Source organism: Enhydra lutris, unplaced genomic scaffold (assembly GCF_002288905.1).
Source record: "Enhydra lutris kenyoni isolate GAN:26980312 unplaced genomic scaffold, ASM228890v2 scaffoldscaffold22, whole genome shotgun sequence".
NCBI lineage: Eukaryota > Metazoa > Chordata > Mammalia > Carnivora > Mustelidae > Enhydra > Enhydra lutris.
This window is the reverse complement of record NW_019154106.1, coordinates 1,503,217-1,515,846: the sequence shown is the minus strand read 5'-3', so window position 1 is coordinate 1,515,846 and position 12,630 is coordinate 1,503,217.

The window sequence follows — 12,630 nt, the reverse complement described above, 5'->3', positions numbered from 1 at the left end:
GGGGGGGCGGGGCGCCCCCGTGCTGACAGAGCCCCTTCACGGAGCAGGGACAGCCAGGTTGGAATGTGTTTACCTTTGGCCCAACCCGATTTCCTGCTTTTTAGAGAAGGGGCTCCGGCCTCTGACAGGCTCCCGGCCCGCCACCCAGAGGCGTTTTCAGAATGCCCGCGCTGAGTTAAGTGTCTCCAGCAAACAGGGGCTTGGATTTCAGTCCCCCCCCTCCGCAGCACGGGCGCCGCAGGGGTGCCCCCCCCACCCCGCAGCGAAGATGTGGGGGAGGGGAGAGGAGGGGGTCTGCGGAAGCCCAGCCCACGGCGGGGGGCCTTCCACCCCACCCCCCAGAGGCCCCACTGGAAACTGGGGGAGGGGGTCTTCAACCTGGACCCTCCCCCAGCAGAGCGAACCCTCCAGCTTTGAGGAAGTAAGACTCCAGTGGCAGGGGGTCCCTGCAGAACCCCCCATGCCCGTGTCCACAGGCGTGTCTCTGTGTCCACATGTCCCTCGTGGTGCCCCCAGGGCTGTGAGTGAGGTGCTCGAGGCACGCATGGGGGCCCTGTCCTCTTTGGGGCGCCCTGTGGGGTCTGCGGGCTTTTGTGTGGCCCAGCCCCATGTGGGGGCTGGTGTCCCTGGAGGGGGGACATCTGAGCCCTGCTGTGTGTGTGTCCTGTGCCTTTGTGAGGCTTGTGTCTCTGCACGGATTTAATGACCCAAGAGCCCACTTTCGGGCAGGGATTACGGACAGCTGAGGGGCGGAGTGGAGTCAAGACACTTGTCATACCGCTGAATGGGGGCAGAAAACATTCCAACAATACAAAGGAAATGAACTCTTGAACAGGCCTAACGTGACATTTGGGGTCTCGCTACAATATACCCTGGGAAGTCTGAAAAAAACACCACGGGGCTGGGCCCAGCAGAGTGGCTCCCTCACTCCCGCACCAGGCTCCAGGGAAGACAAATGGCTTCCCTATTTCCAGAGCAGAGGGGCAGGGGCCCTGGCTGGAGGCCCCGCGCGGCCCTCACCAGCGAGGGGGTCAGGAGGCTGAGATGCTGCTTGTGGCGGGACCTGATCCGACCCCCGTCCTTCCGCCACCCTCGCGTGTTTGGGGTCTGTGTGTGCACGTACCCGAGAAGCCCCAGAGAGCCAAGGGCCCCAGCAGAGACGGTGCGACCTGCAGGAGGGGGGTGGAAAGTTCTGGAAGGAGTGTGGCCAGCTTGGCCTTCCCTGAGGCTGTGGCCTCCACCGAGGCCGCCCCCACCTCTCCACCTCTCCCTCACCGACTTCTTCCCTCCCTTCTCTGCACCTCTCCTCAGCCTGCACCTGGTGACGCGACTGGCCCTTTTCCAGGGGTGAGGGGACCCCGCGGGGGCCCCTTCCTAGAAGCCCACCTGCAGGCCGGCTTGCTGGGAAGGGGCCCCTCCTCGGCGGCCCCCACCACCCCGAGCCACTTCCTGGAAGCGGCCGCCGTGGCTATTCCGCTCCTTGTCAGCACTAAGCCCGCAGAACGCAGACAGTGAGGGCCTTGTCCTCCGGGAGCCCGTGCTCCGTCACCGAACACCTGGCCGGACGCAGGCGGGCCCCCGGGTCCTTGGGGGGCGGCGCGGGCCTGGGGCTGGACCCGTAAACAGACATGAGTGCCAAGCGCAGGGGCCCTGTCCCTGCTTCTGCCCAGAGCTCGCACACGCTAGCACGTGCCAAGGCCCCGAGGATGCCTGTGTGGCAGGGCTGGGAGGTGGCTGCGGGCCCAGAGCTGAGAAGGGGTCGGGGCTTTGTGCAGACCCCCAGGGGTCCCACATGTTGCAGAAACCCACCTGCTGGGATGGAAGGCTGGGCGGCCCCCAGGAGCAGCTGGTGGGGAGGGTGTGCAGGATGGAGGCAGAGGCCTAACAAAGCATTTACCTTGAGCCTCATCGGAAGACAAGCCCCCAGGTGTTTGGGGTGGGGGTGACCAGTGGGCAGCAGTGTTGGGAGCCTGTGGGTCTGGTCTGCAGCCCAGAGGGCCGGGAGGAGGAAGGGAAGGACTCTGTGGTCAGGGATGGGAGGGATCGCCTGGGGCAGAGGGCTGCCTGCCTGACAAGGGGGCACGGAGCTGCCCTGCCCAGCCCAGGCCCCAGGCGAGGTATGCACTGGAGGGGATAAGGCAGGGCTTCAGGGCAGGGCTGGGGACACAGATGCTCCCCAGGTTGGCCCCGCACCCCCCCATCTGGACTTGGGGAATCACGATCAACCCGGACCATGGAGGACAGAGGCCTGGCTCTGGGGCTTGGGGGGCGGGGGAGAGGACTGTGGGGGCCACATGTGGTGGGGTGCAGAGCACAGCCTAGGCACAGGGCCTCCTCCCACCCCCGCCCTCCCCTCCCGGCCCCCGCTTTTCACGTGCAGGCAGTGGGTTGGGTGGACCGTGCAGGAGACGGGGCCCGGGGGAGGGCGGGGGCCCCTTGGGTTTATTCAGGTGGCTTTCAGATCACGCCCCGTGCCCCGTGCGTGGCGGGGCCCACGGCAGCAGGAGAAGCACACACAGAGCCCCCGACGGGCTCCCCATTGGTCGGCAGTGACATCAGCCCTGTGTCAACAGCACCCTTCGGGGTTTATGGAGCAGGACGGACCTGCTCAGCCTCCGCCCTGCGCCCCGCGCCCTGCGCCCCACCCCCAGCCCACACACTAGCCCACTGTTCTGGGGTCTGGGGGTAGCGGCCTTGCCATGGTGCCCCAGTACAGCCTGCTCCTCCACACCCCCCAAGCCCCCCACGTCCCTAGCAGAAAGCACGGAGGGCCATGGGCCCGGCCTCCAGCTCCTGGTCCCTCTGGGAGGGACCTGGAGCACAGGCCCGTGGCTTGGCCATGGTGGGGGGGCCCCGCATGGCCTCTGGGGTGTATCTCAGGCTGAGTGATGTGGAGGGGGCACCAGTGGGTCCCTCTGAACATGGGCCAGCCCCCCAAGACCTCAGAAAAGCCAGAGGGGTTCCCCTTCCTGCCTCCAAGCTCTGGCTGACAGTCATCCTGGGACCGCAGGCCACTGGTCAGGGCACAGGGGGACTGAAAGGGCCACCATGGTGACTGTGGCTCGCCCAGCCTGAGGGCCCCCCGGGAACAGGGACATTCTCACCACATCTCCCGGGGCTCCTCCTTGTTGGCCCGCCCCCTGCAGCCAGACCCCCACCAGCCCCCATCTCCGGGGGGGAAGAGGGGGGCCGGGACAAGGCCAGGGCAGGGTGCCACCCCATACTCTTGCCCCCCAGAGAAGCACTGCCCGTGATGGGGACACAGGAGGGGCCTCTCTCCACAGATGGACTCCCATGTCCAGCAGGCCACAGAGAGCCTGGTGAGGCCAGGAGCCTGGAGGCCTGGGGCTGGGGGACAGGCAGGACTTCGGGGTGGACAACATGGGCCCCCACACCTGCGACAGGGCCCACTGGGGACCCCGCTCCTCGCCGCATCCCTGCTGCCAAACCGCCACGTCGCCTGAGGTGGGGGCTCTGGTTTTAAGTCACTGTCCCCCTAAAGTCACAACCCCTTTCCAAGGATTCCTGGGGCCCAGATGGGACGGGTTGGCTTGGAACAGCCAAGGAGGCCGGGCGGGAGGGTCCGGGTCCGGGGGCGACCCCAGAGGGGCCCTGGGAGACCTTGGGTCCTGTGCGCTGGTAGGTGGGGAGAGCAGGAGGAGGGAAGGGGAGAAGGGGAGGGAGGAGGGTCCACTGCCCTTTGGCCTGTTTTTCCTTGCTAGCTTCCTGCTCACTGAGCTCTGTCACTAAGGAAGGGGGGTGACAAAGGAGGGTCCCTTTCGGTTGTCACTGCGCTGCCTGTGTCCTTCCCCCTCCCACAGCCCTCTGGGGGCTGACCCCTTGCCCAGCCCCTGGACCCCAACCCCTGGCTGTCTCTTCAGCCAATCAGCAGGCCCCCAGGGGTGGTCCCACTCAGAGCTGCCGCCGGATCTCCGGTTCCCATCGCCCCCCATCCGAGGGTGAATGACCTCACCCTGGGACGTGGGGCAGAGGGCATGTGTGCCAAGAGTGGCCCCCAAGGGACACGTGGCTGTTTGCAGTTCGGGAGGCAGCAGAGATAAAGCTACTGTTTTCCCAGTGGGCACAGAGCGGGGGGGCCGAGGGGCAGCCCAGGGTCAAGGTCAGGCCCGCTGCCTCAGGCTCCCCTTCCGGGCTGTTGTCCGCCCCCCATCCCCCTCGGCATGGAGTTCCGGGAGGAAGGGAGAGAGGGTTGGTGGCAAGCCAGTCTCCTGTACTCGGCAACCACGCAGGGCCTGTGTGGTGGGGGGACAGGCCCAGCAGCACCCCTCCTGAGAGCGTCCCAGAGTGTGAGCCTCCCGCATGTGGGATCCCATCATGAGACAACCTAATTAAAGCCAAATCTCATAGGTCCCGTGATTTGGGTGGGCACGGCCCCTGCCAAAGGGGCTGCCGGCCGAAGAGAGTTCACCGCTGTCAGTGACAGGCGGAAGGAGGGTGGCAGACAGGAGAGGGAGGCTGGGACAGTAGGGTTAAGGGCTTACATTATGTGCACGTCATGGGCAAGTGCTTGTGGGGGGAAGGAGGGCTGTGGGGGCTGGGCGGGAAGGGGAGGCCATCTGGACAGGATCCGGAGGAAATGGAACTTCAGGCGTCCCACGCCTGCCCACCCCGGGCCACCATTGGCACGGAGGGGGCGGCCCAAGGGGCCCCCAGACTTCCTGCTCCAAGATGGGTGCTGGGCCCAGCTGAGCCGCTGGGTACCACGTCCAGGCCTGGTGGGGTCTTCCCTGGGGTCGGATAGGAACAGGCAGGATGGAGGACCGCAGGCCGCCCAGCCCAGAGCAATCCCACCGTGTCAGGACGGGCCCCAGACCTCCCAGCTCCCCCACCACCCTCCACGCAGCTGTCCCCCGAGAATGTGCTCCAGACACATTCTTTCTGGCTCAGGCCCAGTGCCGGCTCCGGGCTTCTCCCGGCCCGGCCTTCTGTGTGCACCCTTGGTCCTTCTGCACATACTGGCCTGCGGTTCCCAACTCCTGGGCCCCCCACCACCCCGAGGTGCTCTGCTTTCCGGCCTGGCGCTCTTGCTGGGCACATAAGGAGGCACACAGGCTTGTCCGCGTCTGTTCTGACTTTTTCCAAAGACCCAGGTTGGCTCTGGGAGCCTCCTCGGGACCCCACCTGTGCTCACAGGGCGTGTGGGAGAGGGTGCCCCACAGATCCGGCCGGCCCTCTGCGGGCTCTGCCCTGCTCGTGAGAAGACAGACAATCCATCACGGCCAACAGCAAATGGCCCGTCACTTCCAAGGTGGCAGCGAGGTCTCCACGGGTGGCCGGGCTTCCCAGGACTCTGGGGGCAGCCGTGCGTCTCGAGAGGACTTGTGAGCTCTCCTCCCCCGGGGTCAAGCCACAGGGAGCGGTGGGGAGGGCCTGCTTCCCCAGAACCCTGCGCGCAGAGAAAACAGAGAGGGGGTTGAAGGCAAGGCAGGCCTCCGGGGGCTGCCCTGAACCTCCTGGACAGAGTGATTCCCCGGGAAAGGCCTTCTAGCTGAGCCTCGGCCGGGGGCCCAGCTCCTGGGAGACAGAGGCTCCCCAACCTGCTGGCCAGGGTGGTGCTTGCGCCCACCTTGTCGTCATTTCCTTCTGCTCCTCTGGCCCTCGCCCCTGCCGCCCACCACACACCGCCCCCCCTCTGTTTTACTGTCCAAGGAAGAGAGCAGACAGTCAGAGCCCAGGGGAGAGGCCCTCCGGCCAGCGCGCATCCTCTGTGCCCATCCTCTGTCCTTCCAGACTGGGGGTGCCCCAGCATGTGCTGCCACGTGGCCCTGGGCATGAGGGGGTGTGAGCGGGGGGGGCGCTCTGGACCCCAGCCACCAGGAGGGCAGTGTGTTGGGACCTCGGGGTCCCCTCGACACAAGGGGGACTCCGAGAGACACATGTCTAATAGAAGTGATGTCCTGGTGATCCCCTCGGCTGACCGTTTGCTCAGGGGCTCTGGGCCCCTCACCCACACGGGCCCTTGCTCCTCAAGACGGCCCACAAAGGGGGCTGCTCGGACACCTGCGCTCTGCAGCAGAGGGTCCTGAGGCGGGGGGAGGGGGTCCTGGGCTACTGCAGTTGCTAAGGGACCCCTGGGGCCCCGGTCCAGGACCCCGGCTCAGACCCCACACAGTCACTGTCCTCTGCCACCCTCTGTGTGTGCTTGTGTGTTGTGGGGATGACTAAAGGCCTCCCCGAGCCCGAACAGCCCACCCTCCACCAGGGGCCAGGTACCAGCAGGAAGACAGCGCTAGAGAGTCAGGGTTAGGTTCTGGGGCAGGCGCCAAGAAGCAGGAGGAACTTTCTGGAAGGTGAAACTTCCCCAGCTGAACCTACAGAGGAGGGCCGTCCTACGGATCTAATCCCACTGCCCACCCCCAGCCCTGGCAGTGTGGGCAGGACGGAGAGGGGCCTCGCGTGTGGGCTCTGGGATACACCCCCCGCCCCGGGCAAAGTCCCAGGACACTGACCTCCGAGCTCAAACAAGGCTGGTGGGGCTGGGCCCCCCTGGGGGCCTGGGGGTCAGGGTCAGCACACACCAAGTGGGGAAAAGGGCACTGTGCCTGCCCCTGGGGAGAGCAGGTGGCCTCTCACCAGCCTTACCGACTTTCCGTCAAGTCCCCCGTGCCCTGTCCAGCCTGAGGGTCACCTTGGTTGGGGGTCTCCTCTTGCTGCCAGCTCCCCCCAGCACAGGCCTGACTTTACAGGACGGTGGTGTGGATCCTGTGTGGGGACAGGGGTGGCTGGTCCCATCAACACACACCCAGGAAGGGCCTTTCTCTCCAGGGGTGGCCCAGGCCCTGAGGGTCTTTCAGGGACAGGATGAGCGGGGGACGCTTGTGTAAGCCTGCATCCCTTCCTTCTCGGCCAGGTGGGACACAGGCTCTCCGACTGCCGTCCCCTGTGCAAGGGCAGGGATCCCGGTGAGCCTCTCATGGGTGAGCAGGCAGAGGCAGGCCCAGCGTACAAGCTTCCCCACCTCCACATGGCCAGGGGGGGGCTACGGAATCCCCCCTGCCCACGGCCCCGGGGTCCAAGTCCAGCAGCAGGGGTGCGGCACAGCCCCCAAGCCAGCCGGGGCCAGGGGAAGAGAAGGGGTGACCTCATCCCTGATTCTAGATGCTTCTCGGGGCCCTGTGGGAGCTCGAAGACTCAGGTCCTGCAGCTGCCTATGCGCGGGGGTCCATGTGCAGGTGGGAGAGCTCTCCCTCCCTCTACATCCACGCCCAACAGTGGCCACGGGAGGCACCGGCACAGGGAACCCCTGGGAAGGGTGTAGCTGGGCTTTGTTGCAAGAAGAAAAGGGGCCATGTTGCCTCAGCAGAGCCTGCAGTAGCTGTCAGGGCCTGAGGCTGCCCGAGCCCCTAGGATGCCCCAGAGCTTTCCAGTCCCAGGGACCCCAGCCTGGGCCAGGGAGCATGGGGCCCCCAGTCACCTCACTGCAAAGCAAAGAGCACAGGAGGGAGGAGAAGGGGCCTTGGTCCCCTGGAGCCCCAGGCGTATAGGAACAATACCCGGGAGAGGTCAGGCCGGCAACCCCTAGACACCCCGAGACATGGGGGATGAGACCCAGCGGGGCCTGGTACAGTGCTGGGGACAGGGCCACCTGCGGGAGGAAGGTCGCCTCTCAGGCCCACGAGCCAACCAAGCTGCCGTTTTCCCGGTGTGCAGTGGCTACGGGGCTGCCCAGCCTCCAGAGACCCAGGCCCTGTGGCCGTGGTGTGTCCCACTCAGGGAGGTCAGAGGCCACTCTGGCTCAAAGACCCCTGGCCACCTGGGCCCCAGGCACTGCCTGCCCACTGCTCCCTGGGGCTCCAGGGCAAACAGAAAAGCGCCGGCGACAGTGTTTATTTTCAAATGACATTTTTTAAGAAAAACAGCCTCCCCCAGTGCTTGACCCTGATCTGGAATGTGGAGCTGCAAACAGCTGTCCCCTCCCCAGACCCCGCTCAGCTCTCTGGTTGTGGGTAGGGGGCCGGGGGGACCCTGAGGGACACTGGCACTATGTGGTCAGGGCGCACGTCCGGGATCTGGGCTCTGTTCCTGGTTTCGCTGTGCCCCCAGCGGGACACTCACATCCCCCCCGCAACCAGGCCCAGCAGGGATGGCTTGTCTTGGCCAGCTGGACCAGTCACCCCAGCCTCGGAGTTCTTGGACATTTGCTCCCGTGTGCCTCTCACACGGGAGTCCCGTGCTTCCACCCCCACTGTGCTCCCATCCTGCATCCACCTTGGCCTGCGGCCTGCCGCAGCCTTCTCTGACCTCCGCCTTCTCTGAGCCCCCACCTCCAGGAAGCCCTCCAGGGAGCTCAGCCGGGTCTGCCCCGGGGGGCAGCTGCCCGCAGGGAGGGTCCAGGCCTTCTTGCCCACAGGCAGAGGCTGGATCTGTAGGTCCCACTGGAGAGTCCTTGGGGGAGCGCCCATGCTTCCTAGAGCCTGTCCCCCTGCCTTGTGCCTGTGGTCCTTGCTCCTCTCTGCGGGACCCCCACCCACAGCCTGGGGGCGAGTCAGCAGGCCATCTGGGTGGCAGGGAGTCAGGGGTGTGAGCTGAGGCTACCCCTGACTTGGCTACTTCCCCGTCCGGACCCTGGGGTGTCTCTGAGCTTCCTGGAGGAGGTCCTCACTCGCCCATTGCCAGGAAAGGTGCAGGGACAAGCACCCGGGCCCTCTCCCTGGCCTGTTGGCCCTCGGGCTACCCATGCACCTGTTGCTAGAGGGCCTCCCTCGGAGGGGACAGGTCTGGGGTCCCTGACAGGCCCTGGAGAGGGGAGGAGGCGCCAGGGCTCTGCCCCAGAAACCCCGTGGCTTCCTGTTTCGCAGGCCACAAAGCACTAAAGGCCACAGGTCCTGGGACATCAAAGGCCCTGGAAGCTCATTGTATTGAATTAAGTGTAAATGAAGCAGAGGCATGTGGCTTGCATTCCCCACAATTACGCCTGCTCTGGGGGGGCTCCCAGGCCCAGGATGGGCAGGAAGGGAGCTGGCCCCCAGGGAACAGCGAGTAGCCCACGCTGGGGCATAAAGCCGCCCCTCCAAGCGGACCCTGCTTTGGTCCCACCCCAAAGAGAGCAGACAGCCGGGCCCAGTGCCCTCGGGGTCCTGGATGGGCTCTGGACCCTTGCCTGTGTCCGAGAGCGGTGGCCAGGCTGAAGGGCACCGGTCCCCCAGATTCACCTACAGTGGAGCCCTGGGAGAGCCTTCCAGGCCCTCAGCCCCTACAGGGTGCTCTGAGGTGGGGATGTGCGTGGGGGGGGAGGCAGCCACACAGACCTGGCTGCCCACCCCCACCCCCCAGCCTCTCGGAGCGGGGAGGCCGGGGGGCCAGGGGGTTGCCACTGTCCACGGGCCCCTCGGCGACAGCTCCAGGAGGGAGGGAAGCATGGTGTGGGGGAGTGGGTCTGGGGCCCCGGGTGGGGGCGGAGAGTGAGGAGCCCCGAAGTCAGTGACCCTGGGGCTTATCTTCTTGGGTCTCTGCACACAGAGTCTCATCTGCAGAGTCGGCTGAGCAAACGCCAGGAGCCAAGGGTCGGGGAGATTCGATGGGCGGCCCCTGCACGGCCCCTGTCTTCCCACGTTGGCCAAGGCCTGTTTTCCCGGTCAAAAATCCAGCTCACTCCCCGCCCCCTTCGGGGCCCAATGTTCCAGGGGGCCCAGGGGTCCCAGCATCACGTACACACACACCGCCAGCACCCCCGGCCGGCTGAGGACCACTCCCTGCTCCCCCCTCTGGGACAGCTCTCCTCGCACGTTCCCTGCATCCTGGGGACACCTCTGTCCCCTTGGATCAGAGCCCCCTGTGTGGGCAGTGGGTTTTCTGTTATGCATCAGCTCGGTCCTGGCGGGGACAGCTGTCATCGTGTCATCCCGTCACGCCTCGGCTGGGCCAGGCATGACTCGGTTTACCTCAGGTCACCAAAGCCCCCCGCTTGGTCCACTTGGGGCAGGAGGGAGGGGAGGTGGGCGGGGGGGTGAGAGGGTGGGGAGGGAGGCTGGGCTGGAGGCAGAGCTGAGTGGCGCAGGGCAGGCAGGGGTGGGAAGGAGGGTCGGATTGGGGGTGGGGGAGGCGTCCTGAGCCCCGCTTGGCCCCTCCGAGCAGCTGCTTGGCTTATCCGGGCCCATTCTGCCGGGCGTGAACGTCCACCATAATCAATCATGGAGGGCTTAGCCCGGGGGCCGGGGCAGAGCTGCCAGCTCCAAGCGGCAGGGACAGCTGCTCTTCCAGAGGGTTCCCAGGGCCCGACCCACCAGACAGCAGCCTCGGCCCCTCCTCCGAGGGGCGCCCCCACGGAGGGCCCACACTGCAGGCACAGAGGGATCAGGCCCTGGCGTGGAGGGCGACGCGGAAGCTGGGGCGCCGCAGGAGGCCCCGGGCTCCGGCCTCTGCCCCTGCCCACCTCAGGGGCTCAGGACGCCCTGGACCCCAGTCTCTCTGCTGCAGCTGATGCAGACGAGGGCGCAGGGAGGGCCGGAGGCTGGCACGCAGCGGCCTGGGGTCGAAGGTCTTCGCCTCGCTGGGGAAGGCGGGAAGGGCTGACGGACGGGGACAGCTGCAGGCCCCGCTCCCCGCCGGACAGGGCGCCCCATCCATCACAGCCCACCCAGGCCCCAGGGCCATCCTGCGATTCCCCTAATCCCCGGCCCGGCTTCTTCCCAACACTCAGGGCTCGCGCGCATTTTCCGAATTCCCGGGCGCTGCTCCTTCCTCCTCAAATTCCTCGCCCCTCGCCCCATCCCGCCATGGGAAAAGGCCTCTACTGCCCCAACACATGCTCTTTCTCGGGCCGCGCGGGGGAGGAGCAGCTGGCCGGCTGGCAGCTGTGAGGCTGGGGGGTGCCAAGGAGGACAGCCCAGATTAGGGGGGCGTCATGGGAAAGCTCCAAGGGAATGCTACCCAGAGCCCCTCCTGCTGGCAGCCCCGTTACGCTCCCTCTGCGGAGAGGGGCAGATGGGGCCTCCAGCGGGGACCACTGCATCCCGCTGGCTGCGGGCTCTGCCAGGAATGTCCATCTGCCTGGGCTGGGTACCTGGCTCTGAGCGCGGGTACCAGCCCGGCCAGCCCCGACACCTGTTCCCCCGGACGTAGGATGGGCCCGGCTGACCCCAGCATACTGGCCAGCGGGCTCCACAGAGAGGGCCTAGGACGTGCCCGGGGAGGGAAGGGCTTCCCACAGGGGCTTCCTCCGGGAAAGGGCCGGAGCGTGGGCCTGATAGCAGGACAGGGGTGGGGCAGCCCCGGATGGGGTGGGGGCCACAGGGCAGGTCCCAGCGGGAGCTGGGACCCCTGGGTTCACCTTGATGTGTCCAGGAGGCCCAGAGGGCAGACTGTCCCCAAGCACAGCTGGAAGACTGAAAGGAGTAGCCAGTGTGCCCACAGGGTGATGGGCCATGTGGGCGGAGGGCAGGTCCCTGCTGATCCCTCGGGCTCTCTCTGCCTGCTGGGGAGCCTGGAGGGGCAGCGGACCATCCACCCTGGGCTCCTCTCAAACACGCCTGGGGCTTCCCAGGTCTTGGTCAGTCCAGAATGGGCCACACAGCCCTTTGGCACAGGATGGTGGCCCAGGTGCACTCAGATTGGAGGGCACCGTCAGTCGGCCCGCCCTGGGGCTTGAGCTGGTACTCCCCAGAGCTGGTGGGCCTGGCCTCACCTGGTGCCAGCCCTTCCTTCTCCAGCTTCCCCTGGGCATCCTGCAGCAGGCAGCTCTCCTCCAGTGTTTCTGTCCTCTTTTCATGATAAAAATCAGAATTCTTGCCCTTATCGGCTGGCACGGAGCCCCAAAGTGCTGTGGTTCCAGCCGTCCACCTGAGTTGATGGACACCAGCCATGGCCTGGGCACGATGGCCCTCAGTGTGCCTCCCGCCATTGCCAAGCCTTCCCCATGCCGTGTGCTCAAGGGTCTTCTCCCCCTGCGCTTGTGAAATGGACAGTCCCCAAACTCGCCCTCGCTCCTTCTGCTGGCTGTGCACTCCCCAGGCCTGTCAGGCCCACCCGTGATTTTCCCGGAGGATGCGCTCCCCGTGTCCCCGGGAGACAGGTGGAGGTGCTCAGAGCCCCCAGGCCACATGCCCCACGTCTCACCCCAGCAGCCACAGCTGGGGCCCGGGTGCCCGCTCTGCGTGGCCCAGGGGTGGGCGCCAGAGGTCATGGGTGCTGGGATGGTGAGGGATCGGGGTGCGGGGAGTGGAGGCAGTTTCCTGCTGGGGCCGGGGCCCCGGACCGGGAGGGTAGGTGCTGAGGTCCTGAAGACTGGCCCGCGGGAGGATGCCTGCCTGCCCAGGGTCTCCGCTGGGGACGCTGCCTGGTGGGCTGGAATGGATGGTGGGACTCTGTGACCACATGTGCTCCTGAGCTCGCCCTCCCTGGGCCACCTCGCACAGTTTCTGTTTCTCTGTGGTCAAGGACACGTGACAGCATCAGCCACCCTCACCATCTGTAAGGGGCCAGTGCTGTGGCACCGAGCACATTCCCCTCACTTCCTGCCTCTTCAGGGGCCTTCATCTCCCAGAGCAGAAGCTCCCGGGACACGCCTGGCCTCCTTGGCCCTGACCCCAGTGGGCAGTTGGACGGGGAGGCAGCTCCAGGTCACAGAGGAGCCGCCCGAGACACAGAGAGGCCAGACGTTCTCCCCGAGGT